Source organism: Rhinopithecus bieti, unplaced genomic scaffold, assembly GCF_001698545.2.
Source record: "Rhinopithecus bieti isolate Rb0 unplaced genomic scaffold, ASM169854v2 scaffold_5216, whole genome shotgun sequence".
NCBI classification, from domain to species: domain Eukaryota; kingdom Metazoa; phylum Chordata; class Mammalia; order Primates; family Cercopithecidae; genus Rhinopithecus; species Rhinopithecus bieti.
This window is the reverse complement of record NW_016805021.1, coordinates 31,420-52,777: the sequence shown is the minus strand read 5'-3', so window position 1 is coordinate 52,777 and position 21,358 is coordinate 31,420. Positions and strand designations below refer to the sequence as shown.

The following is a 21,358-nucleotide window of genomic DNA, read 5'->3' as shown; positions in this document are numbered from 1 at the left end:
GTGTGTCTGTCTGTCTGTCTTGGGTTTAATGATGCACTTCCCAGTTTTTGCTAAGATTGTGCCCCAAAGTGAACCAAAGGCATTGTTAGCACAATGGTGCTTACTGAGAAGAGGAACTCTGCTATACATTACTCCTTTTTTTTTTTTTTTTTTTTTTGAGACGGAGTCTCGCTCTGTCACCCAAGCTGGAGTGCAGTGGCCAGATCTCAGCTCACTGCAAGCTCCGCCTCCCAGGTTCACGCCATTCTCCTGCTTCAGCCTCCTGAGTAGCTGGGACTACAGGTGCCGCCACCTCGCCCGGCTAGTTTTTTGTAGTTTTAGTAGAGACGGGGTTTCACCATGTTAGCCAGGATGGTCTCGATCTCCTGACCTCGTGATCTGCCCATCTCGGCCTCCCAAAGTGCTGGGATTACAGGCTTGAGCCACCGCGCCTGTTCTACATTACTCCTTCTAATTTAGGGAGAGTGCCTGTTTGTTCCTTCATTCATCCAGTCATTCATCCTGTCATTCAGCAAATACCTAGGAAGCTGCTCCCTTGGGCCAGGCTCTGTTCTGGACTCTGGTAACACAGCAAGAACCAAGAGCAGTCCTCTCCTCTTACAGAGTACACAGAAGAAGAAGAAGAAGAAAAACAAAAAACAACCATACACCTCTGTTTTCAAAGGACTACCATAGACCCTGGAAGCTCCCTTTTTGACTCAGAAGAGCTGTATTGGAACGTGGCGTGTTGGGTGTCCTTGCCTTCCACTCTCCAGCCTGGTCAGAGGGAAGTGATCTGGCTGGGGCTGGGGGTGGTGGCAGGGTACAGCTAGTCCTGTGGGTCTTCCAAAGGAAGAAGGGGAGGCCTATTTCTTTCTGTTCTTTATGATAAAGTATTCAGTTTTAGTGGCTGAGCACAACTACTGGCCAGTGAAACAAATTGTTTCGCATGCAATGAAAACAAACAGTTCGCAGTGTACTGAGCACCATAGAGACAGTGCTGGGGCAAGTGAGAGCCAGACAGGCACTGGGTGACTCTGGCTCACTGAGGAAAAAAAAAGACTAAACATGGGCAAAGGAGATCCAAGGAAGCTGAGAGGTAAAATATGATATGCATTCTTTGTGCACACTTGTTGGGAGGAGCACAAGAAGAAGCACCCAGATTCTCAGTCAACTCCTCAGAGTTTTCTTTTTTTTTGTTTTGAGATGGAGTCTCGCTCTGTCGCCCAGGCTGGAGTGCAGTGGTGTGATCTCGGCTCACTGCAAGCTCCGCCTCCCGGGTTCATGCCATTCTCCTGCCTCAGCCTCCCAAGTAGCTGGGACTAAAAGGGAGTTGTCAAGGCTGAAAAAAAGCAAGAAAAAGAGGGAATAGGAAGATGAAGATGATGATGATGAATAAGTTGGTTCTAGCACAGTTTTTTTTCTTATCTATAAAACATTTAAACTACCTATATACAATTTACTTCTTTTAAAGAAAGAAATTGAAATGGAAGACTGTAACATTTGTTTTTAAACTGTACATTGTCTTTTTTTGTATAGTTAACACACTACCAAATGTTATCTTTAGATAGTCCTGTCCTGGTGGTATTTTCTTTTCTTTTTGAGACGAAGTCTCCCTCCGTCACCCAGGCTGGAGTGCAATGGCATGATCTCAGCTCACTGCAGCTTCCTCCTCCCTGGTTCAAGTGATTCTCCCATCACAGCCTCCTGAGTAGCTGGGACTACAGGTGCACACCACCACGCCTGGTTAATTTTTTGTATTTTTAGTAGAGATGGGGTTTCACCATGTTGGCCAGGCTGGTCTCGAACTCCTGACCTCAAGGGATCCGTCTGCCTTGGCCTCCCAAAGTGCTGAGATTACAGTCGTGAGCCACCATGCCTGACCCTGGTAATATTTTCAGTAGCCACTAACCTTTCCTAATACAGTGTAGGGCTTGAAACTGGCATGTAAATTTAAAGCAGGCTCTCGTTGGTGCACAGCACAAATTAGTTAATATATGGGGTTGGTAGTGTTTTCATCTTCAGTTGTCTCTGATGCAGCTTTTATGAATGTTCTGTGAACTGAATACCATTCTGTAATTGCAGAAAAAAACAAAGTTGTGGCTGTTTTGTTGACATAATGCTTCTAAGTAAATACAATCTTTTTTATTAAAAAACCGGCAATTTTTCCTGCATGTGAGACATGTCAGCCTTAGAAAGGCAAAGAAGGAGTCAAAGGTAGGATCTGATCATCGACTTATAAAAGCCAGATTGTGTCCAGAGAAGAGTCTCAGCTGACATTCGAAATACTTGATTCTCTCTTGGTGTAGAAGATGTGGCTGAAAGAGGAAAGAAAAGTGTGAATACTTGTTTCATCATGCACCTTCAAGGTTTTGTTTTTTCTTTTTTTTCATTACTGTAAAAATTGCAGTAATACATGATAAGATAATACGTAAGCCTGGAGTCTAGAAGGCTTGGAAAGGTATACTGCAGCCAGGGCACTGACAGTAGTTGTTGGACTAGAGTCAAGGTTTGTGCTGGGAAGTACCTGAGGGTTTGGGGTCTTGGGCACTAAGCTAAGGGAGTCTGTATTTCATCTTGAAAGCTGTGCGAAGGCTGGAGCATTTGTAGCAGGTGAATGCTGTGATCATATCTCACTTTAGAAAGAGCTCCATGGCCATAAGGTGGGCTAGGTAACAAAGAGGGCAGGGAACAAGGTGAGCTGGGAGGCTAGGACTGGAGTGCAGAAATCCTGGCCGGACTGGGTGGCGGAGAGGAGAGGCCTGCAGATATTGACCCCACTTCCTGTTCATCTCCTAGGGTGGTCCCCTAGGAGAGGGAGTGTGCACTTTGACTGTTACGGGTCATGGCACCTTTCACTGAGGTAAGCAGTTGTGGGAACCTCAGTTTGGAGAGAGACGGCAAGGAGTAATGAATTCAGTTGGATCCAAAACTGAACTACAAGCCTTCCAAGGAGACATGTCCACCAAAAAGTTGGATTTAGAGGCAGGAGGCGAGGTCTGGAGCTAGAGATGATAGAGGGAGTTCTTTTTATGGTAGTGGCAAGTGTTTGTAGGGAGGCCTCCCTCTCTTGCTTGGCATGTTGAGGTTTACTAACTGATGCTAGGTGCAAGAGTAACTTGTGTCCTTGTAAGTGAAATTTTCTCTTTACCAGGCCTGACTGGCTTGACTGTCCATCAAGCCCTTGACTTTGGCCTCAAATGACCAGTCTCGTACTGATGTGATTTTGCAGACTTGGTGAGTTCTGCTTGTTGTTATTTTAAACTGAGATAGTTGAGAGGAATGTACATGGAGTGGTTGTGAATGTGTTTGATAGCTAGGATGTATAACTGATAAAATTGATTCCACACACATGTGTGTTAAGGACTGCATATTTGTGCCCCCCCAGATTCATGTATATGTTGAAGCCCGTAACCCCCTATGTGATAGTATGTGGAGGTAGGACCTTTGGGAGATAATTAGGCTTAGATGAGATAATGAGTGTGGGACCTCCATAATAAGACCAGTGTCATTATGAGAAAAGGAAGAGAGACCAGAGCTCACTCTCCAGTGTGTGAGGTTGCAACAAAAAGGCGGCTGTCTGTCTGCAAGCCAGGAAGAGGGCCCTCATCAGGAACCAAATCTCCTGGCACCTTGATCTTGGACTTCCCAGCCTTCAGAACTGTGAGAAGTAAACATTTGTCGTTTAAGCTGCCCCATCTATGGTATTTTATTATAGCAGCTTGAACATCTATGTGTGTGTGTGTGTATACTGTACATTTTCTTAAATACAATAAATATATTTAAGAAAATGTAAGATGAACTTCACTTGCTGAGAATGTAAACTAGTTTTGTGTATATCTACAAGATATTGAATACGGTTAAAGAGGTGTGTTATTTGCACGTTTTCCTAAACTTTAATCAGCTAGGTCAAGAGAAACACCCAACTTTGATTTTGAGACTTGGCAGGACCAGAAAGGAGAACCTCAGTGTATTTGGATTTTTCTTCTGGGTTTGTTCTGACTTTGATTTAATAACACATTACAATGATTAAGTGGTTTTATGGAGACTATTTTACAAATATTTTTGTAAAACTTAAGACTTCCAAGGTATTTAGTTGGGGGTGAACTTTTGAAGTTCAGTGAAACTAACTTTTACAACTCTTCACATTAAAAAAAATAAGTGAAGAAACCAGTTATAGTATTTGAAAGAAGAATATTTGAGCTGGTTAATAATGAACAATGTTTAACACTGAGGTGACATCAGCAGTAGAAACAATTCTTTCCTTGTGCCTTAAGCACAGAGCATGGTTCAACTAGAGGTAACCAGGTTGTCTGGCCTTTGACTGCACAAGGGTAATAGGTGGACGATTAGTAGCCCAGGTTGATATACGGAAACTAGGGTGTTCTGACAGTTTTAAAGCTCTCCCTGTTTGTGAGACTAAGAACATTTCCCTTGTGGGTTTAATCTCTCTGGTCCTAAAAGCACACAGATTCCCAGGAACCCATGCATTGCTAATGGGCAGCTGCACATGTGTGCGGTTCCCAGATCTTCATCTCCAACTGCTCTGCACACCCTTCCTCTGAAACATTTCCTTCCCTTGCCTTAGAGTGGGTGGCCAGGCTCTCCTACTCTCCATACTAGGAGAACTAACTCTTGTTTTCATGTCCACCAGGGATGAGGTTTATCTACCTTCTTTTTTGAGGTTACCAAATGACCCTCAAGGGCTACTGGTGTTAGTTTGCATTTCATTCATTTGTGGCATAATGAGAGTGTGCCAAGCAGGCCCCAGTGAATGCTTGTTGAATTGCAGGCACAACCGTTACTCCTCTTACTGCTGTGGATTTAGGGTAAGTCCGGTGGGGATGATTAATTATTGTTAGTCTGTGCAACCAACAGTAACACCTCACTTCATCCTTGCCTGCTTAACAGGGTTGGAAGGACAGAGACTAAAATTTTACTTAGTTATCTTAATGGGGTTATGAGTGACTATTTTTTTTCTTTATTTTTCTGTTTCTCAGATTTTCTATAAGTAGCATGTTGCTTTTTGAAATCAGAACTAAAGAGCTGGGGAAATATTCTGGTTTCTGTACAAAACTGTAGCAGTGGTTTTGGTCACAACATCATACATCACTTTACATCCATAGTGCATCTTTTGTAAGGCAGTTTCTGTCTTTAAACAACTGACATTCCTCCTCATTGTTGATAGAGTTATAAATACTGGAAGGCTGCAGGAATGTACCTAGGACTGGGGGCTGTGACCCAGATCCAGAATGGGGCAGCTTCCTCTGAATGATAGGGAAGACCCCACCCCTTATAGTGGGTATGTTTTCATAAACATTTTAAGTGTGATTTGTGAGGTGTTTCTGTTGTATTGATAAGAAGTACTGAAATAAACCTGGTTGATAAGAAATACTGAATTAAATGCTGTACTGGCATGTTAGATTTTTTTTTTTTTTTTTAATTTCACCGTTCAGTGGAACCTTAACCAGCAGTGAGATCTGAAATACTTCTTTAGCAACAAGCTCCCCACATGCCCGGAAAATTAAGAGGGACTCTTTTTCCTCTCCTGATTCTATTGTTCAGCATTTTCTTGCTTTCCACACTGTGCTGTGTTCTCGGGGCACCTGGAGTTCAAGCTTCCTTTCTCCTGGGGCAGGCTGCAATTGGGCTGAATTTCACATGTTTTCTAGTTTTAAGGCATTTAGCCAGTTGTTTAAGGAAGGCTGTAATTGCATTCACAGGAGCCTCATTCAATCTTCAGATAAGTGGTACATGGCACACTTAATAAGTTAAAAAATTAACTTTCTCTTGTTCATAGAGAACACATTTTCTGAATTAAAAATAACAGACTGGATAGTCTGGGAATTGCAGACTTAACCAGTAAGCAGTGTTTCTGTATTTGTAAATGACTAACACTTACATTTTAAATAGACACGTAAGAAAAACATGGCTCACAACTTTAAAAACAATGTAAAATCACATTTGTTTTCTTTTTTAAAATGGCCCACTGTCCGTTCTTAGAAGATGATTCTACATTCTAGAGAGGTATGTCTAAACAGATACTCTTTCATTTGCTCATGCTTATAGTGGGCCTTTCAGGGTTCTTCTGCAGTGGAAACTCACAATTACCGACTTAATTACTGACTCTGCGTGGATCCATGCTGTAATTCGTAGCATAGTGTGCCGGCTTAAACTGGTGACTGTAAGTCATTTTTGATCTGAATCCTTTTGGTAAGTGGGTGTGCTTAGGTTGTCTTGACTATTTATGTGGGGTTTTTTTTTTTTTTTCTCCAGCTTGTACTTAAGTGTATTGTAAAGAAAGGGCAGCATGAGAGGGAACTAAGCTGATGTGTGAAATGTTTACACTATGTTACAAAGCCAAAAAGAGCTGTAGCCAGTATGGGGTGAAGAGGCCACACTGAATAATAAGAACCCAAATGGTGGTGGTGGTGGTGGGAAGGTGTGAGAGTTTGTGTATACACCTGTGTGGACAGGTGGCCGGGGGGCCTTTAAGGATAGTCTGACCAGCCATGTTAGGGAAGAACCACTGCTCCTTTTGGTCTGGAAACTAGACTTCTGGTCCTTAAGAGGCTTTCTAGCTTTCTTAATATCCATATTGGTCAATAAAACTTGAATGTTTTAAAAAATTTTAAAAACTTAAGAACCGCCATCCAATTAGATTTCCTCTAGTTTGGGATGTATATATTTGATTTTTGAAACCTTGATCATGAGACTTTCATTTCTTCTTGTGAAATTTCAGCTTTCTCAGCTCTGGCATGTTTGGCCTGTCCAGATAGTTTTGAATTCTGACCCGGTCATCTGTCTTGTCAGCCTTCCCTCTGGGCCACAAGTCATTCTTTGATACATGCAGCCTGTCAGTCACTCAGGTTCTTTGAGTCATTAACTGGTGCTGCTCTGTTAGCCTCCCCTTGTCATTCTCCTCCAGTTCTCTTAGTAACCAAGGGTGCGTCAGCCTTTGCAGGCGGCCGGAGGGCAGAGGGTTGGAGTCTGTGCCAAGATACAGAGGAAGCTAATCATACCCGTGACCTCGACCTCATTAACATTGTGCTGGAACCAAAGAGCCAGCATTCCATGGTATTGTTTGACTTTGGATTGTCTCTGCTGATTTATGATCACGAGGTCTGTAGTCCTGCCCTCGAAGGGAGGCAGATGTTACAGCCAGATGAGAATGTGAGACACAATCAGAACTTACTGCCTCCTTTTAACTTCCTAAAAACTGGGCTTTGGGTTGTCAGCTATTCATTGCGTCCTGCTGATGGTGATCTGGCTCCAAGCAAACCTGAGTAAAGAGTGTGAGGGAGGAAGGAAGGCTTCCGAGAGGCTGGAGCCCAAGTGGGGAGGCTGATGTTCCCAGTTGTGGGTAGAAGTCCATACCCCTTCAGCAGGGCTTCTCAAACTTGACTGTGCCCAAGAATTGGCAGGAATCCTGTTAAAATACAGACTCTGATACAGCAGGGCTGGGTGGGGCCTAGGATTCTGCATCTCTAACAAGCTCTCCCCGTGATGCTGCCCCTGCTACTCCTGTGGAACTCACTTTGAATAGCAAGTCCTCACGTTCAACTGGACCATGAAAGAGACTATGGAATAGGCAGCTGGCGGCTGAGACCTGTCAGGGCTGAACTGTGCGTGCCAGGAGGGCCCATGAGGTCTGACTTGAAGTTGGTTGCCTGCTACTTAGGGCTGGCCTCCACTGGGATGAGACTGCGAGCCCTCAGCCCTGGCACTTCCATGTGGGCCTTTAATAGCTGTTGGGAGCCACTGTGCGGGTATGCTCTCAATCCTTTAGGGCAGGGAAGTTATGAGCTCTTCCAGTTGAGATATGGTAAAGCTACAGGGGAAGGCTTCCCCCAGCCTCCAAGTTAGTTAAAATGATTTCCTCATTTCATGTTGGTTATGTTCCATAAGTTTAACTAGGTTAAGAAGGCTCTAACTTCCTTCCATTAAACCTGCATTTCCCCACATACCCTGTAACTTCAAGGTTATGTGATTACAAAGCTTTTAAAAAGTTGCCTATTGTTTCATTTGGAGCGTTATTTCTGAAACTTGCCTGACACTCTGCTAAGGTGCTGGCTAGACATATGTGTTACCAGACCCTACCAGGGGTTTTGACTTCATAGGTCTGGAGTGGGTCTTGGGAATCTGTATCTTTTAAACAAAGCTTCTAGGTGGTTCTTATGATCAGGCAGGCTCTAGAAAAACCAGTTTAGAGAAGCATCAGTTTAGAAACCTGTCTGTCTCAGCCTGTGATATTGGCCATGTCTGAGGGACACCCTTGCCTTTTTACTTCTTGGCCTCTTAGATATTTGCTTGTGAAGGGCTGTCTTCTGTCCCATTGGATCCACTTCACTTTTTATCTTAACACGTGCTTTTGCTCTTACAGAGAGACTCTTATCTTGGATGGAGCCAAATCAGAGAGGCCTTTGTTAACAGTGTAAGAAGTCAGTTCTGTGAAGCCTTTATTTTTAGGAAGGTTTTACAGATACTGACTATTAAGTGCTCGAAGATACTGGACTATACAAGCTTTGGGCCTCTGTAGAGAAGTCTTTAAGAATGTCTTGATAGTGATTTTTCCCACTGTTCCTACTTTGGTTCAGACACTGGAGATAATGAGCATTGTTAAGTAATGGATGACCAGAAATGGATGAACAAGGGGCCCTATCCTCCACAGACCAGCTTGGTTCTGATCCAGGTGACTTGTGAGGTTAAGGAGTTCGCCCTTCCACAATTGTATGGAAATTAACCTCTATTCCTAAAGATGCAGGATCCGTCTCAGCCTTACCTTAGGGGCAAAGTCAGCTTATGAGACCAATGAAGTAGGAAATGGTCAGTGTGGAGGGATCAGCTGGACATAGCTCCTTACCCAAAAGGTGGAATTCACTTAGTGTTGTGCTTACAGTTCTACCATTAGAGAAATTGGGTGAAGTGTTTCCCTTTAAGCCTCTTATTAGACATGTAAGCATCCATAGGACAGGCGATGCATTTGTGATTCATACGTTAACAGGAATAACTTAATAGAATGCTTCTTAGGATCAGAGTATTCAGGGAGTGGACTTTGATAGGGTGGAGTATGGGCCACTTTTCAAGGAGGGCAGAGCAGGATGCAGGGCCACAGATGACAGCCTCAGGCACCACATGTCCAGGCAGCTCAAGAAAAGCACAGCGTGCCTGGGAGGGCACTAGGCAGAACTTGTTCTCATTCATTTAATTGGTGTGTGTGTGTGATGGGAACTTTAATATCATTTAAGATGCATTTGGCACATTTCTAATGTGGCCATTTCACATACGAGTTGTAATGAAAAGCCAAGTGATCTATATATGAAAACTAAGACTAAACACCATAATTGTGCATAGGATTGTTTTGGATGGTTGGTTTTTATTTTTTTTTTCTATTTATTTATCTATCTATTTGGGACAGAGTCTCACTCTGTTGGCTAGGCTGGAGTCCTGTGGTGCGATCTTGGCTCACTGCAAGCTCTGCCTCCTGGGTTCATACCATTCTCCTGCCTCAGCCTCCCAAGTAGCTGGGACTACAGGTGCCCGCCACCACGCCTGGCTAATTTTTTGTATTTTTTAGTAGAGATGGGGTTTCACCGTGTTAGCCAGAATGGTCTCGATCGCTTGACCTCGTGATCCACCCGCCTCAGCCTCCTAAGGTGCAAGGTGTGAGCCACTGCGCCCATCAGCGGTTTGTTGTTTTGTTTTGTTTTTTTTGAGAAGCGGAGTCCTTGCTCCTTCGCCCAGGCTGGAGTGCAGTGGCCCGGATCTCAAGGCTTCCAAGGCTCCGCCTCCCGGGTTCACACTAATTCTCCTGGCCTCAGGGCCTCCCGAGTACGCTGGGACCGTTACAGGCGTCCGCGCCACCATTCGCCCGGCTAGTTTTGTTTTTGGTATTTTTTTTTAGTAGAGACGGGGTTTTCAAACCGTGTTAAGCCGCAGGATGGTCCCCCTTCCGATCTCCTGACCTCGTGATCACGCCCATTCTCGGCCCTCCCAAAGTGGCTGGATTACAGGCCTTGAGGCGCACCCGCCGCCCTGCCCGGTTTTGTTTGGTTTTGTTTTTTAAAGTCAGTTTAGTTTTGAGAGATAAGCTAAATCCGAGACTTGGAAAATGATCCATTTCTGTACCTGCTTAGCAGGTGAGCTTGGCCAGCAGCAGAAACCTTCCCTTCTCTCAGGGGAAGCGGGGACAGTGGGAGTGTTGGGGACATCTTGAAAAGAAGGGCTTGACTCTCCTGAGATTGCATGCCACCTAGATAATGTGCATTAGCCCATGCTTTCTCTTTTGTATCTGTAAAGAATCATTACATTTGCAGAGTTCTCAGCCTCTGGCTGGCAAAAAGAAACTGAACTTGGGCATTCTGCTGCCAAAGCCAAAGCTTGTGTAAGTGGTGGAATATGTTTTCAGAACAGAGTGGGGATGGGTTGGGAGATTCTCTTGTCTCTGCTGCCGGAGTAAAGCAGAACCGACAGAGGACTTACACAGAAGCACTCCCCAGGGACCAGAACTCTGGGAACATCTATGAAGAACTGACCTACTCCACGGCTCAGAGCCATTTCCCGACTCTTCCTCCCCTGGCCTCCCTGCTCTGTCCCTAGATTGGGCTTAGTGCCCCACATTCTAAGATTCATAAGATGTTCCTCCATGTTCTTGAAATGAAACACACAAAAAATGAATCCATTCTTATCACACATAAAATATCTTTGTCCTCAAGGGGGCATGGTACTCAGGAAAGATGGGAGCACAGCCTGTGAAAGGCAGAAATTAGTAAGAACTGTCTGTTCTGCCTCCCTGACCTTCCTGTGCCGTCAGCTTGCTCTGCAGCCTTGGGCAAATCGTTTTGCCTCTTTGAACTGGAAAGGGTGAGGGGATGGAATCCAGGCCTGAAACTCTTATTCCAGGTGAATCCATATGGCTGTGTATTCAGTCATTTATTCAACAGATGCTTATTACACCCCTCAGAAAGCTCGCAGTCTAGTGGGGAGAGACGGATGGAAGAGCCATGATCGTTGAGGGCTAGCAGGTGTGGCAGTGTGTTTGGCCATGGAAAGCCTTTGGAGGTGTGGGACCACAGGCACAGGGGCAGGTGGGGAGGCCAGAGGGCTGCAGCATGCAAACACAGGGTGCTGCCTGAACATGGGGAGGCAGCTGGGGTTTCTGCAGCACTACTTGAGGTGCGCTGAGAATAGTGTCCTCACTGCCCCCATACCACGCATGACTTCCTGTGAGTTCCTGCAGCACAGCCACCCTCACGGTGGCATTGGTGTTGGGGGTAGGCCCTGGGAGCTGAGTGGAGCATCATCTCCCTTCATGACCTGAGTGCTATTTTGGTGCTTTGGCCTCCACCCCCGCCCCCCATCCCCTTTTGTAAAGAAAGTAAGAGCTATGAAAACATAAACAAGAATGTGAGAACTTGCCTGCTGTTTACAGAAATATGCTTTTTTATGGGGAGGGGTAATCTTTTTTTTTTTTTTTGTAAGGAGAAGATAGATATTCAAAGAAAGAGGAAGATAAACTGGGCTCTTCTGAATCCTGAATTACTTTATGGCTCCTGAGCCTTGGTGTCTTTGTAACCACAGAGTTTGGTTCACTCTCCAGGAAGAAACTTGACCCTCTGATAAAACCACATGGAGCCTTCCAGGGCGACCTCAGTGTTTCATTTATGGAGCGGTCAGATTCTGTATCTAGGTGGGAGGAGAAATGTCTAAAAGGAGAAGCATGCGTTCTCTTTCCTTAAAGCTCGAGTTCTCTTTGCCTGTCCTAAAACAGATGAGGGCCCAGGAGAAGAGGAAGGGCCTTGCCTGCACTACCACCTCCACCTCCCCACCCTAAAGGTCCCCTATCCCATTGGTCCCCAGGACTGGGAATGGTGCCATGCATAAAAACCAGCTTTGTGTATTTTTTACAACAGAAATGGGCTTCAAAGCACTGTGGAGTGTGAGGCCTTGAGCACAGAGTCACTGTTGGGTTAGCAGGCTGGGCCAGCTCTGTACTCTGTCCCCCAGGACTTGCCCTTAGCAAGCATCACTGTCACCCAGAGGACTCGTGAAAACACTGAATGTGGGTCCCACCCCAGAGATTCTGAGTCACTAGTACTGGGATGGTGGAGAATTTGTGTTTCTGACACATTCCCAGGTGATGCTGCTGCACCACACGGTGCCACTCAGGCACTTGGTAGGGGTGTGTTGAGGTAGGCAGACTCTGCCCCTGAGGCAGTGGTGCTGAGCTATTGTCTGCCTGGCAGGAGCTACCTCATGCTGGAGGAACCTGGGCTTCACGACCAGTGGTTCGCTGGAGATGCTTGGGGGAGCTCAGCTTCACTTCTGACCATGAGGATTGTCTTTCTGTCCTCTCATGACACAGCAGGATGTGGCATTTGGGGCAGCTAAGATGGGGTGTTGTTGCCTCCTTCCAGTTTGTTCTCCTCTCTGGTATTGCTGAAAGCCATCTGAACCATCCCAGTGTCCTCTTCTATGTCAGAGCTTGCATTAGCCTTAAGGTAAAGTCCAAACTCTCCTAAAGCAGCTGCAAGAAGGCTTCTTGTGATCTGAAATGCTTCAGTGGGCACCAACTTCTTTCTTTTATGAACTGTGTTCTTGCTTCCAGGACCCCCCATTTTACTGTTCCTTTTGCCTGCCTTGCTCTTTAGTTTGGCCACCTCCTCATTTTAGCCCTCCCTTGCTCTGGGGAGCTTCCTTTGATGCCTTGGAAATCAGCTGGTGCCTCTGCAAAGACTCCCATGTCCTCTTGTATTTTCCTCCCTTCAGCTCCTATCAGCTGCATCAAAGTCGTGAATACGACCTATTTATTTCTCTTTATGGACTGTAGCTCCCTGAGTGTAGGGAACCCATTTATGCAGGCATTTCCAGGCATATAGAAGGTGCCTGGCATATAGAAGACCTTCCTAATCATTCTGAGATAGGTACTGCAGGGGAGGAAACTGAAGCACAGGGAGGTTAACTACCTGGCTGCAGTTACCCTGCCACTGAGTTGTGAAACGAGCATTGTCACCTAGGTCTGTTTGATCCAGCCCCTTGGCCAGGTAACACTAGCCTTGTTTTCTGCTCTGAGACCAAAGAGCTTAGCCATAGGCTGCAGATTTCTGCTGGAACCATCAAAAGACTGGCTACTCCCGTTAATAATAAAAATGACTCTTTCCAATTGTTTTTCAGGTGAGTTGGGAAGCAGACTCTTGAGTTGACAGCTGGCCTATGGTTTCTGCATTTTGTTAGGAAGCACCTCATGCAAGTGAGGGACCTGGGTCTGCTCACAGCCAGGTGGGTGTCCCTATACTGTAGATATGACAATGCACTCTGATAACCACCCAATGTTCTCATTCAATAGAAAGAAAATCCTTAAATGTGGGGCAGCCGCTTCTCTAAGAAAGGTGTAAATTGGTCCCTGTGGGTGTTGTGAGTGGCCTGGTAAAGATGTTTACCTGCCTGGCTTGCTCGTGGGCATGGCTGGCTTTCTCATTACTCAGCCTTCTTTCCTTTGTTTCAACACCCTTTTCTCTTCACAGATCTAAACCTCCGTTTAGGTCTGTGCTTTAGAATTCCTTTTCTTCTTTTAAGATTCAGCCCAAATTTCTTTTTTTCTTTTTCTTTTCTGTTTTTCTTTCTTTTTTTTTATTTGAGATGGAGTCTTGTTCTGTAGGCCAGGCTGGAGTGCAGTGGCGTGATCTTGGCTCACTGCAAACTCCCCCTCCTGGAATCAAGCCATTCTCCTGCCTCAGCCTCCCAAGTAGCTGCGACTACAGGCACATGCCACCACACATGGCTAATTTTTGTATTTTTAGTAGAGACAAGGTTTCGCCATATTGGCCAAGCTGGTCTTGAACTCCTGACCTCAAGTGATCTGCCTGCCTTGGCCTCCCAAAGTGCTGGGATTACAGGCATAACCCACCACACCTGGCCCCAAATTTCACCTGTTTATCAACTATCTGAATGAGAGGTTTTCAGAGTGTAACCTTTTTCCACTTCCCAGCAAAATGAATGGCCACTTCTCTGTGCTCACACAACACGTTGAACTTGTCATGGTGAGCTTTACTTACTTGTTTGTGCTCATCTTTTTCCTCTTGTCTGTGAGTTCCTTTTGGTATCATCTCCCACCTAGCATGGTTTCTGGCATGGAACATATTTTCAATAAATGAAAGAATGTTCGTCCTAAGTAGCGTAGGTTATGCTAGGTCATGGAGCCATAATGCTCTAAATGGCAACCTGTGGCCATGAGCAGCCAGACTCCTTGGCTGCCCTTGGAGAGACATAGAGTTGTCAACTAGACCCTGGAAGCCCCCAGGCAGCCCTACCATTGGCATGCAGACCACCATAGGATTGAACATTATCTAAATGTAAATGCAGTAGGGAACAAACAGTAGACTTTCCCAATGGGCAACCTGAAGAAGATACAAATATGTCTCAGTGGCTTGAGCATTTGTTTTAAAGCACAGTTTAGGTTTAAATAATTTTGATATGACAATTTTAAATCAGTGCACTTGAGTCTTCCCTACTCTTCTTAGAAAGTTGGGTGCTTTGGCCGGGCGCGGTGGTTCAAGCCTGTAATCCCAGCACTTTGGGAGGCCGAGACGGGCGGATCACGAGGTCAGGAGATCGAGACCATCCTGGCTAACACGGTGAAACCCCGTCTCTACTAAAAAATACAAAAAACTAGCCGGGCGAGGTGGCGGGCGCCTGTAGTCCCAGCTACTCGGGAGGCTGAGGCAGGAGAATGGCGTAAACCCGGGAGGCGGAGCTTGCAGTGAGCTGAGATCTGGCCAGTGCACTCCAGCTTGGGTGACAGAGCGAGACTCCGTCTCAAAAAAAGAAAGAAAGTTGGGTGCTTTAAGAGGTACGCAGATTGGCTTGAGTTGATCTTGCATTATCCTGTGGGTTGGGAGTAGAAACTCTCAGGGCAGTGGATCACCTGATTGTTGGAGCCAGAATGAGAGTTGAGTCCTTTCAGGAGCCGCTGGGTGGCTGAATTCTCTGATGCCTGGGGTGGCACTTAAATATAGCCAAAGACTACTGTCACTAGGAGAATGTGGTCTTGAGGTTTTGCCCCAGCCTTATTCTGCTTCTGTGTTAACACTACACATTGTTCAGCCTTCCAGTTGCCATCCTGGGTGTTTGCAGCACTAAAGCAAAAGAAATTTTCTTCTGCTTTCTGCATGTGCTTTCCACAACCTAGTAGAGGTTCCCGGACAGTAAGTGCCACGTAAAAATAGTCACTTCCCCATGGTTTCTTCTATGTGGTGCTGAGGCCCAGCTGTACAGCTTCCTGAAGGAGAATTGAATGAAAGACAAGGCAGTAAAGGAACCTTGACTCCCAGCTGACCCTCTTCATGGTCTTCAAGTTTCCCAGGGCTTGGATAGAAGGAGGATTTCAGCTTTGCCCGAGAATGTCTAGTCTCTATGGAATCAGTTTGTCTATCATACTTGAAAAATAAGCTAAGAAAATACATGAAATGAAAAAGCCCAGATGTTAACATATGCGTGGGTTTTAGCAGTCTTTGGAACTTGAGATGTTACTGAATGTTTGTGTCACACCATCCCTGAAGAGGCTGCTGCAGGGCATTTGCTAGGAGTCTGGTCTTCACACTGCCCCACGCAGGGAGAGTGCCCCTGCTGGCTACTTCATAATGAGCTGCAGTTTACCAAGCTTCTAGGAGATATCTGATCCTCAGAGCCCCTCTTGTTTTACAATGCAGTTCTAATCATGTTAGGAAAAGCAGCAACCATGATGGAGTAGGTCAAACCCTCAAGTTATTGAGCTGCCCGGCTCCACGTAGGGGCTCACCAGGTGTGTGTTCAGGCTCACTTCACAGAGGTCGTTAGTTGAATCTTGACTACCCCAAGTAGTCCAAGAAGTGGTTTAGTTCCTGAGTCTCCTAAAGCTTCTGAACTTGTCATGTGTGTTTTGGACTTGTTAATAAGGTCCTGTGTTTTCATTCGGTGAAATGTTTACTATTTCTGAAGGTGGGACTGCTAGTGCCTTATCAGTTGAATTTGTATGTCAGGGTGTGTGTATATTTTTAATACAGCTGCTTTTGTAGACTGGACTTGATCCAAAGACACTGTCCAAAATGGGCCCCTTGTCTCCAGGGTTGACATTTGGGAGAAATCAGAGCAAAGGCAACTAGCAGACACAGCAGCTTGTCTCCTGATCTGGGACTCCAGTGCCATTAGCATACTCGGCTCTGCCTCACAATTTCCTTTATTGCTGAAATGCCTGGGAATCAGGTATTAGTACAAAGATTAATACATGGCACATCCTCCCTCAGCCTTTGTTAATTTTTTTTTTTTTTCAGGCAAAAACTTTATCTTTAGCTGTAGTTCCTTAAAGAGGAAGCAAAGTCTCCAAAACAGCCTTTCAAGTTTCATTGCAAAGCTACACGCATATATTGACACCTCTGGGAAGAGTTTGCTCCATTCCATTTCCAGAGCACAATCAATGCATAATTTAGGAACCACCTTTTACTTGAACCAGGTAGCTTGTCAGCTGTGATTGATTGACTAGTTTGTCTTATCTACTGTAGGGGTTTTGTTGTTGATTTCAAGAAAACGTACAGGTACTTGTTTCCAGGAAAAGTTGATTTTAAATGGAATATCTTAGCCTTTTTCCCCTCACAGAAAGATTGGAGGTATTGTTTTATCACTATCATGTCCGCTTTCAGTTAAGAAATGACTGTTTCCTGTTCCTTAGTGTCGTTTTGACACTATGGACCTTTTTTAGAAGGAAATCCTTTGGATGAGTAGTTAATAGGAGTAACATTTCCAAATAGGCAAAAGACTGAAAAAAGTCTTCTTCCATCTTTTTTAATGTTAAAGAGTAAACATCCTGCATTCTATATGATTCCTTTTCCCTGTGGATCATTCTTACATTGAGCAATGTCTAAGGCTTCTAAAATCCTGTTTTCTCAGGTTTCTTCTTCAAATCTGGGGAAGACTTGGTTGGTTCCCTTCAGACCTCTTCCATTGATGCTTATCTTTCCTGACTTTATTTCCTAATGGCCAAGCTTCAGGGCTCACCTTGCCTGCATTTCATCTGCTTGCTTGACATGACTGCAGAGAAGTCCTTCTTCCCTTTATGGCCACAATCTGAAAAAGAAAACAAACAGCTGAAGCTCTCCTTGCAGCCCAGCAGGCTGGGGAAAATAGTTCTCATTCTCCTTGTTCCTGGGTTCAAAGTGCACTTAACATTTTACGGGGGTGACCAGCCCTCCCAAGGTGCTGGTTTGAGTGGGCCTGTGTTTTAGCCGGGTGGACAATTAACCATGCTGACCTCCTCCTTTTTGCCATTGCCTTTCTGGCTGAGTTGATGCCAATACTCTGAGTGAGAAGGGGCTGCTGCTCCTTTGAGCGGAGCATCAGGGAGGGGTGGGGAAACATCTGATCTTGTTCAAAGGGGATGTCGCTGAAGCATGAAGATTGAACTGATTGTGACCCCACCCTGGGGGAAGGAGACATTCTCTGGAGAACAGGCCAGGAGGAAGAAGCCGGCAATTACTAATCCCATTGGCCTGTGGGCCTTCAGGGTCTCATATCCGTTTAAAAGAGAGAGAATTGGGGTTGAAGGTAATAAAGTAGGCCTTAAATTAGAGGAGCAGGGGGTCATTTTATCTAATTTTGTGGTTGTTACTGAGGAATAAAAGGCAGAGGAGATAATTTCATTAGCCCCTTTGAGATCTTTATCACAGCAAGATGGCATTTTGGGATCAGCAGAGCCACACAGGGTCTGTCCATGTCCTCCTGGTAAAAGGAGAGCTTGATTTCCAGTGTGCCAAGGGAGGGGCCGGGAGGCACAGTAACCCTTCAGGGCGCTGTGGTCAGGAACAGATGCTATCTCCTGCCACAGTGAGAGGTTAGTGGCTACAAGTTCTGATGTAGGACTCAGCCAGCTACTCAGGAACATGGCATTCCATGTGAAAATGAAGAAATCCACCAGAGAAATGGGCTCCTGCAGAGTTGGGACTTTGTCTTTTACTTCTGAGGAAGGCTTGTGGGTCCTCTGCTGTTAACTTGATTTATTTGGAGCATAGTGGTCATCAGACAAATTCCTTTGAGCTGAGCATTATTCGAGTGTCAAACCACGTGGTAGAGAGTTAGCAGAGAGTCACAGCTGTGCCTTCTGTCGGATGAATGCGGTTCTGTTCAGAGTGGTAGTACCTGTTTGGGGCTTCATAAATGCCCTGCTGAGTAGGCAGGTATTTCTGTTCATGTTTGCAGAGAGGGAGTAAGGCAAAGAGAGGTCCTGTGACTTGCCCGAGGTCTCCTTGTAGGGAAGTGGGGAATCTGGATTCTATCCCTGGACTTCTAACTTTGAAATTAAGCTTTCTGTGATCAAAATTAGTAGAAACAGAGGGAAAAGGATGAGGAGGAGAGCAATAAAGATTTCTTCAAGAGAAAGGAGAGAGAAGTAGTGGTGAGAAACAGTTCTTTGTACTAGCCCACCAGCTGGCACCATTCCCCAAAAGCAGCTTGGTTTTTTTCTGTGGGGAGGGAAGTAAAGTGACCAGGGGAGACAGGGAAAGTGAGGGAGGCTGGAGACGGGAGGGTGGGAAGGGCTTTTGGAGTGTCGGACACAGCCTTAGGCAGATGCTGGTTAACTTCGAGGGCCTGTGCATATCATCTGAAAGGACAAGACATCCACTGCCTCCTCAGGAGTCTTGCTGGCTTATTTCTGGAGTCCAGCCTTTCCCACGTCCATCTTCATTCACACCCTTACTGTCTCATGTCTGATGGCTTTCTTGTCCTCAGCTTCTTCCTCTCTACTCCATACATTTCTGCTTACTATATTTGTTTTTTGTTGTTGTTTGGTTTTTTTGAGACAGAGTTTTGCCCTTGTTGCCCAGGCTGGAGTGCAGTGGTGTGGTCTCGGCTCACTGCAACCTCCGCCTCCCGGGTTCAAGCAGTTCTCCTGCCTTGGCCACCTGAGTCGCTGGGATTGCAGGCGTGCACCACCATACCTGGCCAATTTTTGTGTTTTTAGTAGAGATGGGGTTTCACCATGTTGGCCAGGCTGGTCTCGAACTCCTGACCTCAGGTGATCTTTCTGCCTTGGCCTCCCAAAGTGCTGGGATTACAGGTGTGAACCACCGCGCCAGGCCTACTTACTATATTTCAACTTATCTCTGAAGAAAAAAGAAAACTTCTCTTGAGATGTGCTCGTGAAGACTCTCTCCACTGTTAAGTACATTTAATCATAGCTTAGGTTCGTATCGTGCTTGTACAAATCTGTTCCCCCCATTGATTCAGGAGCTGGTATTTTCCCCTGCCAGTTGATGATGGAGACTGCCGACACCTCCCTTTCTGGTGGATGTAGGGCCCTCAGGAACTCCCAGAAGGCAAGACTCCAGCCAGGGGTTCTCCTGAAATGTCTGACGGGAATTGCTGGGGGTGGGGTGTGGAGAGGGAAGAATGTGCCCTTGATCCCTTAAGGCTTCTCTGTATCCTGTACGCGAATCTTCGCTGCTCTCTACGCGGATGCAAGAGTCCTCTTGCTTTGGCCACGTGCTGCTCCTTTCCTTCAGGACTGTGGCTAATCAGAAGTTGGCTGCACTTCAGTGCCTCTTAAAAGCTTTTTTCCCTGGCTGTGTTCAGGATGTTGAAGTGCAGTGTCAGAAATGATGTGAGTTGATGAAGAAGAAATAAACAAACCCAGGCAGTATGTGAGGAAGGCTTGGCAGCCCTGCTCCTGTTTTTCTTTAGTTTGGATCTGAGGGAACCAGATTTCCTCATTGGAAGGAATGGGGCTATGAGGGTCCCTGTGCCATGGAGCCTGAGATATGCATGCCAGTGGGCCTTCTGGACTAGGGCACCGGTTAGTTTAATAACTCTGGGATGAAAATGTATAGTTTACAGTTGGCAGAATGGAGAGAAGTCACATGGCCGCAACTTGAGCTATATGTATGTGGAGTTAAAATAGCATCTGTTCAGGGAGGCAGAACATTCCAGAATGCTTCAGTGCCCTCTTGGAGCCAGTGCAGAGAGTGGAGAATAGGAAAGCTGGGAGGTACTTCACAGATCTTCTTGTCTAAGCCCCTTAATTTCAGTTTAGGACACTGAATAACTTGGCTAAAGCCCTGTGAGGCCAGGGGCCCTTGTCTGTCTGGTTTGTTCACCTTCATACCTTTGGTGCCTGCGTTGTATTAGGTGCTTAACATGCATTTGTTTGGTGAATGAATGACATAAATGAAGATACGACTTCCGACTTCTAATCCAGTGCTCTCTCTGAGATATTTGTAGGCAGAAAAGTCTGTGCAGACGTGGTGCTAGATAACTTGTATGTAGTTGAGGGTATCTTTAGATTATATATAGGTTAGAAAATGGAGATGTAGCAAAATCAAACTGGCTCCTTAAAGTTGGTGGTGAAGACAGGCTTGCTCAGGGTTTGGGGGTGGGGTGAGGAGGCAGGACTGCCACTTTGCTCAGCAGATGGGGCTCCTTTCACATTGGATTCTGTGTGAGTGGTACCCTCTGAAGTTGCACAATGGCCCCAGTAGCTCAGCTTCCCCAGAAGAATCAAGATGACTGTGGAAAAAATAGGCTTGAAGTTGCTTCTTTCCTTACCGGCAGCTAGGAGCCTACCCACCTTTTGCAGCCCAGTCCCCTCCTTTTCAGAGGGATGTGTGACTTGGAGCTCATCAGACTTACCCTCTGTTTGTAGAGGGGTGTGTATGTGTAGAATGCTGCAGGTGTGACTGGAAGGTCATGTTTGATCACTGTAGCAACAGGAGTAGGATGAAGTCCTGCACACAGGGTCTCTGCCACTGTCCAACTCCATTTGGAGAATTGCAGCTCTGTTGCCATGGGCCCCAACCAAGGAAACCAGGTCTTACAGTGGGCTGCACTTAGAAAACCAGGGTGGTCCTGGCCAGCACGGTGAAACCCTGTCTCTACTAAAAATACAAGACTTAGCTGGGCGTGGTGGTGGGCACCTGTAGTCCCAGCTACCTGGGAGGCTGAGGCAGGAGAATTGCTTGAACCTGGGAGATGGAGGTTGCAGTAAGGCGAGATCACGCCACTGTACTCCAGCCTGGGTGACAAGAGCGAGACTCCATCTCAAAAAAAAAAAAAAAAAAAAAAAAGAAAACCAGGGGGGACCACCACTAGTGTAATTACTGGAGTCTGGAGGCCCAATAAATGGAAGCTCTGATGTCCAAAGGCAGGATAAGATGACTCCACCAGCTCAAGAAGAGAGAGTGAGGATGGGCACAGTGGCTCACATCTGTAATTCCAGCACTTTGGGAGGCCAAGGCGGGAGGATTGCTTGAGGCCAGGAGTTCAAGACCAGCCTGGACAATATAGCAAGACCTCGATCTCTACAAAAAATAAAATTAGCTGGATGTGGTGGCATGTGCCTATGGTCCCAGCTACTCAG

General features: G+C 45.9%; 1 long non-coding RNA gene across 1 annotated transcript; it reads left to right on the top strand.

Moving 5' to 3' along the window:
• Nucleotides 1-3,489: 3,489 nt before the first annotated feature.
• LOC108528892 (uncharacterized) lies at nt 3,490-21,046 on the top strand. Its single transcript, XR_001885328.1, has 3 exons — nt 3,490-3,642; nt 13,153-13,257; nt 19,234-21,046. It is a non-coding gene; the product is annotated as an uncharacterized LOC108528892 (long non-coding RNA).
• The last annotated feature ends 312 nt before the right edge of the window (nt 21,047-21,358 follow it).